Source organism: Petaurus breviceps, unplaced genomic scaffold (genome assembly GCF_028583685.1).
Source record: "Petaurus breviceps papuanus isolate PSGF00001 unplaced genomic scaffold, PetGlider_PUasm1.0 224, whole genome shotgun sequence".
Classification (NCBI taxonomy): Eukaryota; Metazoa; Chordata; class Mammalia; order Diprotodontia; family Petauridae; genus Petaurus; species Petaurus breviceps.
In genome coordinates, this window is record NW_027185887.1 from 3,296,403 (window position 1) to 3,313,902 (window position 17,500).

The following is a 17,500-nucleotide window of genomic DNA, read 5'->3' on the forward strand; positions in this document are numbered from 1 at the left end:
TAAGCCCTGATGTGTAGCTTTGTTTTGGGACTCACTTTGAGAAGTGTGCTGTGATTTGATCTGAATTCTGGGAAGCCGTTGTTGAGAGTCCCCCGGCTTTGAAAAACCCAGATGTTGACTGGGTATGGATGTAATGGTTGGACAGTTTGGAAATCTGTCTACTTGATATGTTTCTGTCTTGATAATTCTGTCTGTGTATTCTGAAGTTCGGGGTGCTGACCTTTTTCCCCTGAACAAGGTAAACGATATATATGTCTGACTGATTAAAGTAAGCTTGTTAACCCATTTTGAGTTGCTTTCCTTTATCAAAGCAGATCCAAGAACCTGTATTGGCAGACACCCTGGAGACGCTGGGGTGCTTGCCGCTACAATCTCTCATCAGGTTTTCTATAAACTTGGTACCCTTCCTGATCCTGCCTTTTCCTTCTTGTTTTTATTAGATGATTGAATATAATTTCTACCACTTCCTCTGTCACATTTTGCAAATGAGTTTATATTCTAAACCAACTTCATTTTGGCTGCCATAGCTCTCCATTTTTCTAGGAAATTAAGTATTTTTTGACAGAGATGGTGTCTAGACACTTCTAGTATCCCCATTGTGTTAACTGATTTACTCTAAAATTCTTTAGGCAATGGTAATTGTGTTGATGTTTCTTCTTTTCTCTTTCTCATTTTTCCATGTCAATAATTTGTTTAAATGGGTCAGGTTGAAGTCTTTCAATTATACACCCCATCAACACATTTTTATTCATCCTTCTAGTTGAGTTTTAATTTTTACTTTACGACATCAGTGTCCTGACTTTATCCAGTTAAGACAGCCAGTGATTTCAGAAATTAATCACGTCAGAAACTTGTAATTTCCTTTAAAATATAATCAGTTTCATTTTTGTCATGATTATTTACTGTTCCCCATGTCCAACCCCGTGAACTGTCTTCTGGAAGAAAGTTTGCATGCTACATAGCTACAGGACTAATATGTTGTCTATGAAATTTTGACCTCTTTTCTTATTTAGGAACTATGTTTTCCAATTTTTTTAAACCATCCTTCCTCCCCCCCCCCCCCGCCGCCCACCTTTGCAACTGAAATCACCAAATATTCATGCACATATTGATTTAATTTTGAGGGTCTTACCACATTTTTAATAGAATTTCTCTAAAACTTCGATCTGTGCATCATAGTGTAATAGTGTAAAATATATAGTGCATTAATTTATGTGGTCACCTTTCTGCTAATGTTTATCATAAGCATCAAAATACAAGTCACCAAATGTCCCATGACACTAGGATTGTGATGCATTTCCCCAACTGTTCCTCACTTCCTCCAACTGTCTAGGATCTCAGAGGTGCATACTTCTGGTCCAACCCATACCTAAGGAAACACCCCCTCTACAACAATCCCAAGAAATAATCATCTAGCTTTTCTTTTAAACCCTCCAGTGAGAGAGTTTCTATTAGATCCTGAGGCAATCCATTTTATTTGTGAATAGCTCAAGTAGTTAGGGTTTTTTCTTATTTTCCTGGTGTTGGGATTTGGTTTTCTGGTGTCTGAATAAATGTTTTGCTTCTGTCTTCTATATGGAGAGTCTGTTATATTTTGCAATTGAGCACTATGGGGGTAGCTAGGTGTAGTGGCAAGCACCCCAGTGTCCCCAGGGTGCCTGCTCACACAGGTTCTTGGATCTGCTTTGTTAAAGGAAAGCAACTCAAAATGGGTTAACAAGCTTACTTTAATCAGTCAGACATATATTGTTTACCTTGTTCAGGGGGAAAAGGTCAGCACCCCGAACTTCAAAGTATACAGGCAGAATTATCAAGACAGAAACAGATCAAGTAGACAGATTTCCAAACTGTCCAACCATTACATCCATACCCAGTCAACATCTGGGTTTCCACATCTGGGTTTTTCAAAGCCAGGGGGGCCCTGGACAACAGCTTCCCAGAATACAGATCAAATCACAGAACACTTCTCAAAGTGAGCCCCAAAACAAAGCTACACATCAGGGCTTATATAGCCTTCTCCTGGCTCAGAGAATGTAACAACCTTTTGGACCCACTGGCCAATCAGAAAGTATCTACTGAAAAACAAGCCTCCCACCCCAGGCTCCAGGTGCACCTCAGCCTAGGGGCAGGGAAGATCTTCCAAATTTGTATAGAGCACTGACCCTGGATTCAGGAGGACCTGAGTTCAAATCCAGCCTCAGACACTTGACACACTTACTAGCCATGTGACTTCGGATAAGTCACTTAATCCCAATTGTCCTCCAAAAAGCAAATAAATAATAAAAATTAAAAAAGTAAAAAATTGAGCACTATGCAGGTATATTTATTGTGATTGTTGGTGCTCTAAATAATGCTCCTGGTTCTGCCTCTGTAGCCAAGCAGAACAAAATCTCTTCTCTCTTGTAGATGGCAGCTACCAACATCACTACTAAGGTTTCTCTTGTTCAGACTAAACATCCCCAGTTACTTTAACTAGTCCCTATATGACATAGCCTCAAGGATTTTCACACAATTCTGGCTGCCCGCCTATAGACAATCTCTAGCTTATCAATATATGAATTATCTATGATTTTGTGAGTATGGGAAAATTATCAGTGTGGATATTTTCTCCACTGTAGTAGTTTGTTTTGTAGAGACTTGGTTGAGACTACATTGACTTTGTAGAGAAGTCCTATGGCATTGCCTGAGGAACACAGATATTAAGTAACTTACCTAGGAGCACATAGCTAACAAATGCAAGAATCAGAATTTGAACCCAGGTCTTACTGACTCTAACTCTAGCATTTTATTCAATATTCAATATCTCTACCTTTTCTATCTAAGTCCTTCCTAAAACGTGATGTCCAGAACTGAACATAGTAGAGCAGATGTAGTATAATCAGGTTATTGAAGCCCTGGGCATGATTCATTTCTTAATACAGTTTAAGAATGCATTAGTTTGGGGTGGCTAGGTGGCACAGTGAATAGAGCACCAGCCCCAGAGTCAGGAGGACCTGAGTTCAAATCCGGCCTCAGACACTTACACACACACACAAACTAGCTGTGTGACCTTGGGCAAGTTGCTTAACCTCAATTGCCCTCCAAAAAGCAAGAAAAAAATAATGCATTAGTTTTTCTAGTTGCCATATCATGCTATTGCCTTATAGTAAGCATACCATCCAAGAGAATCCCTAGATCTTTTCTACATGTCTCCCTATATAGATAGTCACATCTTGCCATCCTGGATATATATTGTTAATTTTTTTTACCTTAAATGTATGTAATGGTAATGTAATTTGAATTTAAAGATCCCTTTGTGTTGGCAAAGGTAGCAGGTACTTAGTACTTAGTAACTATCAAGCCTCTGTTGGGGAAAGAGAAGGTATGAACTCCTGTCTCCTGTTGCTGATGTAACAGGAAGGTGTTGGCTGAAACAGGAAGTATCTAAGGCTGTGTATATAAGAAAAGCCCCAGAGAGGCACAGTCAGAATTTCTTGAGACCAGCATCTGGTGGCAGAGAAGCTACAGAAGAGAGAATGGAGAACTGAGCCAGAATTTCCTGAGAACTTGTTGTGGTGGTGCTTCTTCTGAACAAGAGCCCAGGAGCCCAAGAACCCAGATGATTGAGTTGCCCAGGAACCCAGGTGATAGAGGAGCCCAGGAGAAGACTGAGGAAGCATGACCTGGATGCTGGGACTTTGTCTGTTTGTGGCTTGGTTGATTTCCTTGGGATTCCTTGAATTCCTGGGAGCAGAAATTGAGGATTTGAGATGGACTGGACCCTGTGAACTTCAGTGTGGAGCAGGACCTACCCAGAGAGCTGGACAAGGAACTGGGAGATGTCTGCCATTGAATCCAGGTCTGGTGAATCCAGGCAGAATCTGGGACCATGGGAGAGGATCCAGGGAATCTGAGAACTGGCCCCAAGTCAAGATGAAAAGACCTCTCTGTGGGTACCGAGTAATGATGAAATTGAAGTTTTCTAGTGACCTAGGGGGTGGAAGGTCTATATTTTCTATTGTACTTAGTTACTAATGATACTTAGTAATTGATTGCTGAATAAGTGACTGATTGAGTTAATTTAGTGTGCCCCATGAGTGGAAGACTTTGACTATTGTACTTTGAGATGATTGTTCTTTGTTCTAAATATTGTGACCATTTTGGTGAAAACTATGTGGCCATTTTAATGATAAGCTGTTTGTGAATATAAGTTGTAATATTGTGAATGCTGTACCTTGATTTTCTGTGAATGTTTTGATTTGATTTGTTATGGAATAGAGTGTTCACTATACTGTGTAATCAGAACCTTAAAAACTGTTCACAGTAGCATTCTTCTGGAAAGCTGCTTGTGCATGGCATTACAATGTAATACTTGACATTTATCCTTGTTTCTTCTTGTTAAATTCAGCTCAGTGTTCTAGTTTGTCAAGATATTTTTTAAAAATCTGTTGTTATCTGGGTTGGCCAGGTGGCGCAGTGAATAAGAGCACCGGTCCCGGCATCGGGAGACCTGGGATCAGTTCCAGCCTCAAATACTTGACACCCACACAAAATAACTGGCCATGTAACCTTGAGCAAGTTACTTAACCCCAATTGCTTAAAAAAAAAATCTGTTGTTATCGAATGTGCTAACTGACTAATCTTCCTAGCTTGATATCATTGATAAAAATGTTAAACAGTAATGGGCTAAGTTAAGATTCCTAAGGCACTTCATTAGAGACCTCCTTTCAACATGATATTGAAGCACTGTGACTAGTTTTTGAAAACAACTTATAATATAGTCTCATAACAGTATTTCTTCTGTTTCTTCCTCAGTTAATCTTCAAATAATCTCTACCACATTTTCCTTCTCTTGTTCCTGAATCTCCTCATATGAGTATATTACTATAGTTTATACAGAACCTTAAGAACTGCAAGGCACTGTATGGTCCTTTATATACATTACCTCGTTTGATCTTTATATTTCTATGAAGTAGATAGTATATTGTTATACTCATTTTATGGAGGAGGAAATGGAGATTGATTCCTTCAAAGTCACACAACTTGTAAATATTGGAGGCAGGATTTAAACCCAGATCTTCTGACTCCATATAATTTCTTATTTTCCCAGGTGGCTTTCTTCAGGGAAAAAAAGGATTTCAACAAGCAGAGACATGGAGGAAATGTGTTACAGATATGAGGGATGGTGTTCACAGAATTCCAGAATTTAGAATTAGATCTCAGTGGTCATCCAGTCCAAATCAGACTGAAAAGGAATAGTCACATGACATTCTAAATAAGTGGCTATCCAGCTCTTGTTTAAAGATTCCTAAGGAGTAGGAATCCACTCACATCTCTATTCTACATTTGAAGAGTTCTGATTTTAGAAAGATAGTTTTGTTTTTTCCCTACATCAGACCTAAATTTGTTTCTCTATACTTTCAGTCATTGCTCCCTCTGGGGCAAAACAAAATAAGTTCTTCCATGTGGCAGTCCCTCAAATATTTGGAAATAAATATCATTCTCCTATTTCCCCAAGTCTTTTCTAAGGAAGGCTTGCAAGTTTCTTTATGTTAACATAAAAGAATATTGCTACTCCATAAAAAATGACACAGAGGAGGAAACCAGAGAAACTTGGGAAGACTTGTTTGAATTGAGGGGAAGCAAAGTGGAACCAGGAAATGCTATACATCATGATGACAGCAATATGATATAAATGAAAAGTACTAAAAGGAAACTGATTGGAGATAAAATATAGAGCCCAGAGGACAAATGATGAAAATATTCTTTTCCTCTTTAGGTTGAGATGTGGTGGACTACAGGGATAGAATATTATATATGGGGGCGGCCAGGTAGCACAGCGAGTAAGAGTACTGGCCCCAGAGTCGAGATGACCTGGGATTGAATCCGGGCTTAGACACTTAGCACCCACCCAGAAACACCTGGCCATGTAACCTTGAGCAAGTTACTTAACCCCAATTGCTTAGGGGCAGCCAAGTGGCACAGTGAGTAAGAGCACCGGCCCCAGTGTCGGGATGACCTGGGATCAAATCCGGGCTCTGATACTTAGCACCACACCCAGAAATAACTGACCATGTAACCTTGAGCAAGTTACTTAACCCCAATTGCTTTTTAAAAAAATCTTCTTTTCCTCTTTAGGTCGAGATGTGGTGTACTACAGGGATAGAATATTACATATGGGGGCAGCTAGGTGGCACAGTGAATACAGCATCAGCCCTGGAGTCAGGAGGACCTGAGTTCAAATCCAGCCTCAGACACTTCACACACAACACACACAAAATAGCAGTGTGACCTTGGGCAAGTCACTTAACCCCAATTGCCCTCCAAAAAAAAAGTATTACATATGCCATCAGATGTGGTTACATTAGTTGGTTTTGCTCTTTTTTTTCTTTGTTATAAGAATGAGATTTTGGGGGAAGGAAATTACTAGGATATCAGGAATATCAGGAAATGGCTAAAGATATAAACAACAGGAAATAAACAAAAAAGAAAGAATGCTATAAATGTATATTCAAATCAGATTATCAAGACCTTTAATGATAAAGTCTGATAATCATGTCATGTTTTAAATTTTACAAAGGATTTTCTAGACTATATCTCATTTGATCCCAAAACACTCTATGTGAAATAGGTACTACTTTCCCATTTTATGTATTGTTACCATTTTTAGAGATTAGAAAATTGAAGCTCAAATAGCTAGTAAGTTTTGGACAGAGAATTTTAATTCAGGTCTCTCCTGATACTGTCTAGCACTTTTTCCAAGAAGGGGAATTTGTATTTTATTTGGTAAGTGATGAAGAGCCACTAAAGCTCTTTAAACATAGTAGTATGATTAGACTTGAGAATTAGAAAGATTACTTGGAAGCAGAGTTAAGGATGGATCAGAGAAGGGCAAGGCCAAAAAGGAAGCTACTACAATAATTCTTGCAGAAGGAAATGAAAGCCTAAACTAGGCTAGTGATGATAGCAATGCATGAGAAGGGAAGAATTTAAGCAATATTGTAGAAATAGAATTAACAGTATTTGATATCTTATTGAATAGGATGGTTGAGGGAAAAGGAAAATATATGAGAGGACTCTGAGGTTTAAAGCTAGGTGACAAGGAGAATGCTGGTGTGATCAACACAAATAGGAAAGTAGAAGGAGAATATTTTGGGGTGAGGAGAAGATGCTGCAATTCTCTGTTGGAAAAGTTGAGTTTGAGATGCTGGTGGTTTATTTCAGTAGGTGTTCAGCAAGCAATTTAAGATGGCACTCTGGAGTTCAGTATTGTGGTTGAGACTAGAAATGTAGATTTGATAGACATCTGCATAGAAGATAATTGAATCCATGGGAGTAAAGGAGATTGCCAAGGTAGAAAGTAGTTACAGAACCCTGGGAAGTACCTAAAGGAAGAGAAAATGGTAAAAGACATCAAGGAGTTGTTGGAGAGCCCAGAGGGCAATTGAGAGAAAAGAGAAGGTTATCATGGAAAGCAAAGGAGGGAAAGGCAATGAGTGATAGAGGTGAGGAGCAGGAGGTCCGGCAGTGTCTAAATCTTTAGAAAAGTTAAAGAGAAATATGACTAAAAAGAGGTTATTGGATTTTGCAACCATGAAGTCATATATAGGAAACTTTCCTAATTTGCAGATTCACCATTCCTGATTCTAAAGATTTACGGTGTTAGTTGAATTTGGATAAATTATTCAGTTCCATGATACTGCCACCTCACCTGCTATTCCCAGTGACTTTGAATGACATCCGTGTTTCCTAGGTTGAAGAGTATAAAAAGTTCACTCTTCTTCACACTTCCACACTTCAAATCACTAATCTCAGAGGAAGGGGTTGTCCTTCTTCTTGCCAAGGGCAACTTCTCTATTAATATCCTTGATGTAATTCCCTCCCATCTTTTCCAGCTTGCCTCTTAAATCACCTCTCTCCCTAACTTCCTACCTCTTCATATTCAATAGCTCCTTCTCTGATGCTGTTATGTCCATATCTCCCTCATTAATAAAACAAATAAATTTAGCTTAACTATTGTCTTTTAGTTTTCCTGCCTTTTACAAACTCTTTGAAAAAGTTATCCAAATGCCTTGCCTCTATTTTTTCAATTTCCACTCATTTCTTAATCCCTTGGTCTAGTTTCTGTCCTTACCACTCAAGTGAAACTATTAATTCTAAGGTCACCAAAGATCCCTTTATTACTATAGCCAATTACTTTCTCAGTTCTCATTTTTCTTGACTTCTCTCTAGTGTAGGACACTGTTGACCACCTCTTATTTCTTGTTTTTATAATCCTACTGTCTTCTAGTTCTCTTCCTCTCAGTCTCCTTTATAAGATTATCATCTTTGTCCTGCCTGTATGTGTGAGCATACCCCAAGGCTCTGTCTTAAGGTCTCTCCTCTTCATTCACTATACCTCTCTCTTGGTGATCTCATCAGCTCCTCTAGATCCAACTATGACCAGTTGACCACGAAATCTATGTATCCTGACTTCATCTTTCTCCTGAGCTTCAGTTTCACATGTACAACTACCTGCTAAACATATCCAACTGGACATCCCACAAGTGTTTCATACACAGTGTGTCCAGATATAAAAATGAAATAGTCCCGTGCTCAAGAAGCTTTCATTCCGATAGAGGAAGACAACATATACAGGAAAGTAATGGAGAGGGAAGGTAGAATCCGGGAAGTCACAGAGATGATGAGTTGATGCATGTGGTAGTCAATTATTAACATACCTTTTCTGGAAGAAATTATAATGTTGATTACTCTGCCTAGAGAAAGAAATGGCAAGTGGAAGGGGACAAGGCTTGGTAGGTATGTTTCTGAAGCTGGTTTGAACTCAGGTCTTCCTGACTTCAGGCCTAGTGCTCCATCCATTGTACCATCTAGCTGCCACCATTTTCATCTTTGTACTATTGTCTATCAAAGTGTCCTGTGTGGAGTATGCATTTAAAAAATGTTGAATTGGGTTCTGATTTACAATTGCTTTTTTTTTTCAAGTTTAGTCATGTCTTCTGGTGTACCTTATAGACAAGTTAGTTCATGGTATTACCATGTTCAGACATAAAGAGTTCCACCAAGTCATGGGCTGTCTTTTACAAAGCACAGAGAGTTATCTTTTTGTCTGGTTCTTTTTGTTTTCTTTAATATAAGTATATGTGTATAATAAATGTATTAAAATTTTGAAACAATGCATTATTTTAGACTAATCATAGAAAAGGGCACATAAGCTCAGCTTTTACTATCTTTCTGAAAAGTGAAGATGTAAGAAATAAAGACATTTCAGATTTTAACTTTCAATTCTATCAAGTTAGTGTTAACCCCCCCCAAAAGATTCCCCCTTATATTCAGTTATTCAAATGAATCTGTAAATATAGAGTTAAAACAAATCCAAATAATGCCAAAACATTTTGAAAATAGAAAATACAATATAATTTACTAGCATCCAAAATAAATTCATCTTGGAGCTATTTCTGTTATTATTTATTATAACAAGAATGTCATTTATAAAGTGCCTTTCTTTTTATCTTCTTGTTATTTGGCCATTTAGCCACCAATCACTGCCTTTGTTGATTTGTTTTAACATTACTAATTTAGGGAAATGATTATAAAGCAGATATTGAAGAACAGAGAATTCCACAAATTTATATTCAAAATAATCATGGCGACTTATACATAGTCTTATTATGTACACTTAATAAGTACTTATCTGATCAAATTATAAATGGAACCAAATGAGAAAAATTATGTTGCAGGAGATGAATAATGATTGTGATATTATGTACTTTTTCTTCAGCTGAGCCTTCTATTATTACAGAAACTCAAAAAGTTTCCTTTGAGTTGTTTCTCTTTCCTGCTTTGCATGAAATTTATTGTAGAACATAAAAAAGAAGAAAATATATGTTGTTGTTTAGTTGTTTCAATTGTGTCTGACTCTAAATTACCCTATTTGAGGTTTTCTTGGCAAAGAAACTGGAGTGGTTTGCCATTTCCTTCTCTAGCTAGTTTTACAGATGAGGAAACTGAGGAAAACATGGTTAAATGACTTGCCCAAGGTCTAATAAGTAGCTAGGTCTAGCTAGTAAGTTTCTGAGGCCAGATTTGAATCCAGAAGAGTCTTCCTGACTCTAGACCCAACACTATCCACTGTGCCACCTAGCTGCCTGGATTATATACACACATTGATTTATTGAAGAAGAAAAGTGAATTCATAAATCTTTTCTGGGAATCTAAGTGGAAAGAAAGCTGGACGTAGAGTCAGAAGACTCAGTTCAGATACTTTTACTAGCTGTGCATACATGGGCAGATCATTTCATCTGTTCCAACATATTTCCTTTTTTGGAAAATGGGAATAAAAATTCTTACTCCCCCAGATTAGGGCAGGATACCTTGAGCTTTGCTCTGGGATGCCAAAATGCAATATGTAATGACAATATACTCCTTGGGCAAACAAAAGCAATGAGCTCAGAACCTCATTATCAAGAATAAATATTTAAAATGGGAAGCTACTATATGTTTGTATAATCTAGCCGGCTCCACCATCCACTTTCAGTACCCTGACTTCTTCCTTCTTCCCCACTCCAGCCCTGTCCTATCCCATTTCCTAGGAGTGACATCCCTAGAAGCTACAGTCTGAAATCTCTCTCCAAGGTCTCTTTTCCCTCCCTAGCTGAATTTTATAATGCTTGCCCCATGTACCAAACTTGCTAGTCATTCCATTACTTCTCTAACTCAAAAAGTCATTGTGAGGAAAGTACATTATACAAGTTAAAGTGTTATAAAGATGAATTGTTGTTGTTGTCATAATGATTACTTCCTATCAGGTACCAGAAACCGTGTACCTATTAATGGGGTTATGTTCTAGAGGCATTTTCTCTCTGAGTACTTTTCAGTCCAAGGTAGCAGCTTCTGGTTAAAAAATATTCCATAGCCCTGTCAGGGACCCTAGAATTACTCAGGAGCCTCTTTAAACTCCTGAGTTGAATATGGCCAACTCACTAGCATGTCCAATTACATATAGTAGAACACCTTCCCATTTAGGACTTTGCCTCCACTGTGATCTCCTTTCTACCTTGCCCATTATTTTAACCCAGTCTTCTTGGTTCATGTTTTATCTTTGCATCTGACTCACTCAGCCAGCCTTTTTCTCTGAGTATCTTATTTCAGTTAAACCTACTTAGCATGTGTCATCTACTTGTCCTCTCCCTTGGTTTTGACCCTTGAGGTCTCCTGCTCCTTGTCTGATCTGTTATGGATGACCTTGGCTAGCAGTTGCTTCTTTTGAAGTAACTATTGTGTTCATCTGAAGTTATTTAACCTCTGTTTGCCTTAGTTTCCTCAACTGTGAAATTGGGATAAATGTTAATAGCATCTACCTCCCAGTGTTTTTGTGAGAATCAAATGAGACCACAGGTACTTTCTCATTACTCATCTGACTGGCAAAGATAACAATAGAAGCATGGCAAATATTGGAAAGGTTTTGGGAAAAGTCACACTAATGCATTGTTGGTGAAGTTGTGAATAAGTCCAGTTATTCTGGAAAGGAATTTGGAACTATGGCAAAAAAACCAACTAAACTGTACATCTTCCTGTGACCCTGCTATACCACTACTAGATCTATACTCCAAAGAGATCATAGAGAGAAGAAAAGGACTTATATTTATAGCATTTCTTTTTATAGTGGCAAAGAACTAGAAATGAAAGGAATTCCCACCTATTGAGGACTGGCTAAATAAATTATAGTATATGTATGTAATGGAATATTATTTTGCTATAAGATGATGGAGTAGTACCTAAGGAAACTGATACAGAATGAAGTGAATAGAACATGAAGAACAATTTATACAGTTGCAACTATTAGACTTTAGAACTCTGATCAGTGTAATGATAAATTACAAATCCAGAGGACAGAAGAAATTTACTGTTTCCCTCTTGCCAGAATGATGATGGACTTGAAATTCAGACTGAGATATGCATGTTTGGATGGTAAATATAGACATTATTTTGATGGACTATAAATATTTGTTATGAGGGAGGTTTTTTTTCCCATTTAAAAAACACCTCAATTGGGAGACAATGGAAGGAAGTGATGACATGTTTAAGAGTGCCTCTATTTCTGACTGCTTGTCATAATTTTTTCCTTGACCTAGAAGTGGATTTTGACTATGATATTCCTGAGAGTCTTTAATTTGGAATTTGTTTCAGGAGCTGAACAGTAGAATATTTATGTTTACAATTTGCCTTTTGGTTTTTAATAGATTTGGATAGTTTTCTTTCATGATTTCATGACTGCAACAGGAAGGGGCAGAACAGGGAGGAGCTTAATGACCATATATAAGGAGAAGCCCAGGCTGAGAGAAAGCAGAACTGAGAGACCATTGTGATGGAAAATTTTGAGAAGGGAACATTTTTGGGGGCGGCACTCTGTTTGTCTCTTCAGTGTTGATTTTTGTTTTTGATGTGTGTTGACTTCTCAGACCTTGCTGGTGGATCTGTGTTGATTTCGAAGGCAGATAAGTGAATTGTTGATGGTGCTGGCAGTATGTATGAATGTTATTGTGGTTGTTTTAAGCTTTGACTTCCCAGAAACAGAAACTATGAAGAACTTGAGGTGGACTGAATACTGTGAGCTTCAATATGGAATGGGAACTGGACAATGAACTGGATGAGGAGCTGGACAAGGAGCTGAGAGCTGCTTGTGTTTGAATCCAGGTGACAGTTGGGCAGATTTGGGCAGGATCTGAGACCATGGAAGAAGAACTATGGAAGATGAGAGCCAGCCTCAAGTCAAGATGAAAAGACCTCTTCTTGGGTACCTAATGCTAACTGAGAAGATTATGATTTACTGTGACCTAGGGGTGGAGAACTTTGACATTTTTACTTTGTGTCCCTTAAGGAGACCTGCTCCTTAAGGATATTGGAATTAAGGACTTAATGAATGATTGTACTTTGTGTCCCCTAAGGAGGCTTGCTCCTTAAGGGTGATTGAATTAGGGACTTATTGAATGAGATCTTTTGCTTAAAACTATGTGGCCATTTTGGTGAAAACTATGTGGCCACTTTAGTGATAAGTTGTTATGTCATAACATTGTGCATACTGTACTTTGGTTTCTGTCAATGTTTTGTCTTAGTTTTTTACTGAACAAATTGAGAGGTCACTATGCTATGTAATCAGAACCTTGAAGCTGTTCACAGCATCAATCCTCTGGAAAGCTGCTCATGCTGGGCTTTACACCCTTATATAGCAAAAATATATTAACAATACATTTCATTACATAGCTTAATGGCAGTTTAGGTATAATTGGTGTCAACAGAACTTTACAACAATATAACAGGGATAACAGAAAATAAGCACATAAAACAATATCTTAGGGTGGGACTTGAGCACAAGTACCCCACCATTCACCCCTTGGGAGGCAGAGCATTAGAGCTGGAAGGAAGAGAGGATGCACCCAGGGAGACAGCTAGTCTTGTTAGTGTTTGCTTGTGGAAATGCTAAAGAATGGTGTGGCTCCCTGATGTGTTATGGTATATTAACTTCTTGTTGCTATGATGGATTTGACTTTATGGTGTTGGAATTTTGCATTCTGGTGTCTGAATAAATGTTTTGCTTCTGTCTTTTATATGGAAAAGTCTGTTATTTTTCCCAATTCAGAATTATGCTGGCATATTCATAGTTGCTATTGGTACTGTCAATATTGTGTTAGCACTATAGATAGCAGACTTAAAAAAATGGAAAAGAGCACATTAGTGAGTCTGAGAAAATAAAACAAATAAGAGTCAAGTTTCAATTGATCAGGAGACAGAATTAGTTAAAAATGCTTTAAGCTATTTCAGATGTATGGATACCTAAAAAAATTGTCTCAAAGTGACTTAGATTCAATTATAGCACGACCTATTTCCCCAAATCAGGTTATCTCTTTTCAAGCCAATGATTCCTCACTCCTGAAAAATTATAGTCAACCAGGAACATTGCGAGGATCATAGACTTAGGGTTAGAAACTTTAGAGATCATGTCGTCCAATCTCCTCATTTAACTTATAGAAATTCTGTGGGGTATCGGTATGTGATGCTACACTATAAACAGTGCCTTTACCAAAACCCTGCCTCTTACCCTCTTTGCTAGTGAGTCAACTTATAAATTCTCTATTTTCCAGGTTCAAAGGCAGTCTATTGTAATGAGTAATGCCTTGAAATAATATCAGAATTTACAAAAATTATCAAACTTTCTAACCAGTTCATACCCCACCCAGAAATAAAATCAGCAAAATCTCTTTTACCATGAATTAGCTTTCCATCTCTCAATCACAAACCTAGAACTTACAGATGTAAGCTAAATCATTATTTTTTTCCTTTTTTTTGCATTTGTATTAAAATTTTTTAGCTCTAAATTGTATTCCTGCCCCCTCCCTGAGATAGTAAGCATTAAGATATAGGTTTTATGTGTACAATTATGTAAAACATTTTCATATTTGTTATTTTGTATAAGACGACAAATAAAAGGAAAAAATAAAGAAAAAAATAGCATGTCTCAATCTGTATTCAATCAATATCAGTTCTTTCTCTGGAGCCAGATAGCATGTTTCATCATCCTTTGGGACTGTCTTGAAACATTGTATTGCTGAAGACAGCTAAATCATTCACAGTTCTTCATTGAACAATACTGTTGCTACTATGTAAAACATTCTCCTGGTTCTGTTCACTTCATTATGAATCAATTCATATAAGTTTTTCCAGGTTTTTCTGAAATCATCCTGCTTGTCATTTCTTATAGCACAGTAATATTCCATTACAATCATATATCGCAGATTTCTAAGTTATTCTCCAATGGATGGGCATCCTTTTGATTTCCAATTCTAAGCCAACACAAAAAGAACTGCTATAAATATTTTTGTACAAATAGGCCCTTTTTCCTTTCCTTTTTTTCTTTTTTTTGATGTCTTTGGGATACAGACCTAGCAGTGGTATTGCTGGATTAAAGGATATGCACAATTTTATAGCCCTTTGGACATAGCTCCAAATTGTTCTCCTGAATGGTTGGATCAATTCATAATTTCACCAGTGGTGCATTAGTGTCCCAGTTTTCCTACATCCCCCGCCAATATTCAACATTTTCCTTTTGTGTCATATTAGCCACTCTGATAGGTGTGAGGTGGTACTTCAGAGTTGTTTTAATTTGCATTTCTCTTATCAATAGTAATTTAAAGCATTTTTTCATATGACTATAGATAGCTTTGATTTATTTGAAAACTGTGTTCATATCCTTTGACCATTTATAAATTGGGGAATGACTTACAGTTTTATAAGTTTGACTCAGTTCTATATATATTTGAGAAATGAGGTCTTTATCAGAGATACTTGTAACAAAAACATTTTTCCCAGTGTCCTACTTTCCTTATAAATTTGACTGCATTGGTTTTGTTTGTGCAAAAACTTTAATTTTATATAATCAAAATGATCTATTTTACATTTTGTAATTCTCTCTATATCTTCTTTGGTCCTAAATTTTTCCCTTATTCATAAATATGAAAGATAAACTATTCCATGCTCTCTTAATTTGCTTATCGCCCTTTATGTGTAAATCATGTATTATTTTGACCTTATCTTAGTTTATGGTATGAGATGTTGGTCTATACCTGATTCTGCCATATTGTTTCCAGTTTTCCTAGCAGTTTTTGTCAAATAATATTTGTGTTCCAAAAGCTTGGATGTTTGGGTTTATCATATTCTAGATTACTGTGGTCATTCACTATAATGCAGTTTTAACCTAATCTATTCCACTCATCCACCATTCTATTTCTTAGCTAGTAAGAGATTGTTTTTGATAATTTTATAGCACAGTTTGAGATCTAGCATAGCTAAACCACCTTCTTTTCTACTTTTTTTTTCATTGATACCCTTGATATTCTTGACCTTTTTTCTTCCAGATGAATTTTATTTTTTCTAGTTTTTATAGCTCTATAAAATAATTTTTTGATAGTTTGATTGGTATGGCACTGAATAGATTAATTTAGGTAAAATTGTAACTTTTATTATATTGACTCAGCCTACCTGTGAACAATTAATATTTTTCCAACTGTTTCAATTAGATTTTATTTGTGTCAAAGTGTTTTGTAGTTCTGTACATAAAATTCCTGGATTTGTCTTGACAGATACACTCCCAAGTATTCCATATTGTCTAAAGTTATCTTAAATAGAATTTCTTTTTCTATCTCTTGCTGCTGAACTTTGTTGGTAATATGTAGAATACAGGGCGGCTAGGTGGCAAAGTGAATAGAGCACTGGCGCTGGAGTCAGGAGGACCTGAGTTCAAGTCCGACCTCAGACACTTAACACTTACTAGCCGTGTGACCTTGGGCAAGTCATTTAACCCCAATTTCCCTCCAAAAAGCAAAAAGAAAAAAAGAAATGAAATGCTGACTGAATTTTGATCTTACTGTGACAACTGCTAACTTCCATCCTGGTCTCCCATCAATGAACTTATCTCTTCTTCTCTCATTATTGAGTCCACATGTATTGCGTATGGAGAAAGGTAATACCTGGGGAAAAGTCCATTTCTCAAGGCTACTAAACCCCAAAACAAAGTTCTCCTGAAATTTTCCTCTGAATAACTGGAAAATACCCCAAACCCAGAATTCTTTCTCCTCAGAAGGTCAGCTAACAAATTCCATTATTCCCTCAAAGGCATTTCTACAATCTCTGAGTCTCTGAGATTCTGGATCTCAACAACCCAGAGTTTCAGACAAGAAAACTAGGTCCCACAGAAGTTAAAACTCAGGCCACATAACTAAATGGAAGGGCCAGTATTCAAAACTAGTGTTCTGACTCCAGACCCAACACTCTTCCCTACACCAAAGCCACCAATGTCACTGAAGCAAGTTGCCAACAATTTGCTCAGTAATGGCTTTGAAATGGATCCTATACCATCCTAAATCAGATCCTTTCTGTCTCCAGTAGTTTTCCTTCAGACAAGTAACATTTTTACAATGTGTCTTCCATATCTTGTTACTTCAGATTTTGTCAGGGTATGCCTTGCCTGTGGTGAAAAAGCTTAGTCTTCCACAGCTTAGTAGGGTGTCTTCATGAATCTCTGTAAAATTGTATCCCAAATAACATCACTTTATGTCCTATCTCTTAGTAATGTACTTCTTTGAACTTGGCTAGGCTATTGTTCAGTGACAGACACATAATTCCTTTCCAGGCTCCATACTCAAAGCTGAATGGCTTGGTAAAACCTACAAAAGTTTACATTTGATGGTATAGCATTCAAGAACTCACAGTTGCCTTTACACCCTGATGATAATCCATCAGAAGAGGCTTTTACTGTATAGTTATGATGCCATATCAAAAGGTCATCAAACTGCTATTGGTGTACAAACTGATCAAGAGTGTGCTGAACTGACAATAAAATTTCTCTTCCAGAGCCTATTAAGGATGTAATGGGCCATTATTAATTAATTAATGATTTATTGCTAATTAATTAATGATACACATGAGGAAGGAAGAGCTTCCCTCCATGGTACTCCTAAATCTATCT

General features: G+C 37.2%; 1 long non-coding RNA gene and 1 pseudogene across 1 annotated transcript in view; both read right to left on the reverse strand.

Annotated features, from left to right (window-relative positions):
* LOC138166514 (uncharacterized) overlaps positions 1-17,500 on the reverse strand; it is a 120,911-nt gene that overhangs the window by 9,475 nt on the left and 93,936 nt on the right. The gene's annotated exons all lie outside the window — the stretch shown is intronic.
* The window catches only part of LOC138166443 (kinetochore protein Nuf2 pseudogene), a 69,503-nt pseudogene that overhangs the window by 2,273 nt on the left and 49,730 nt on the right, over positions 1-17,500 (reverse strand).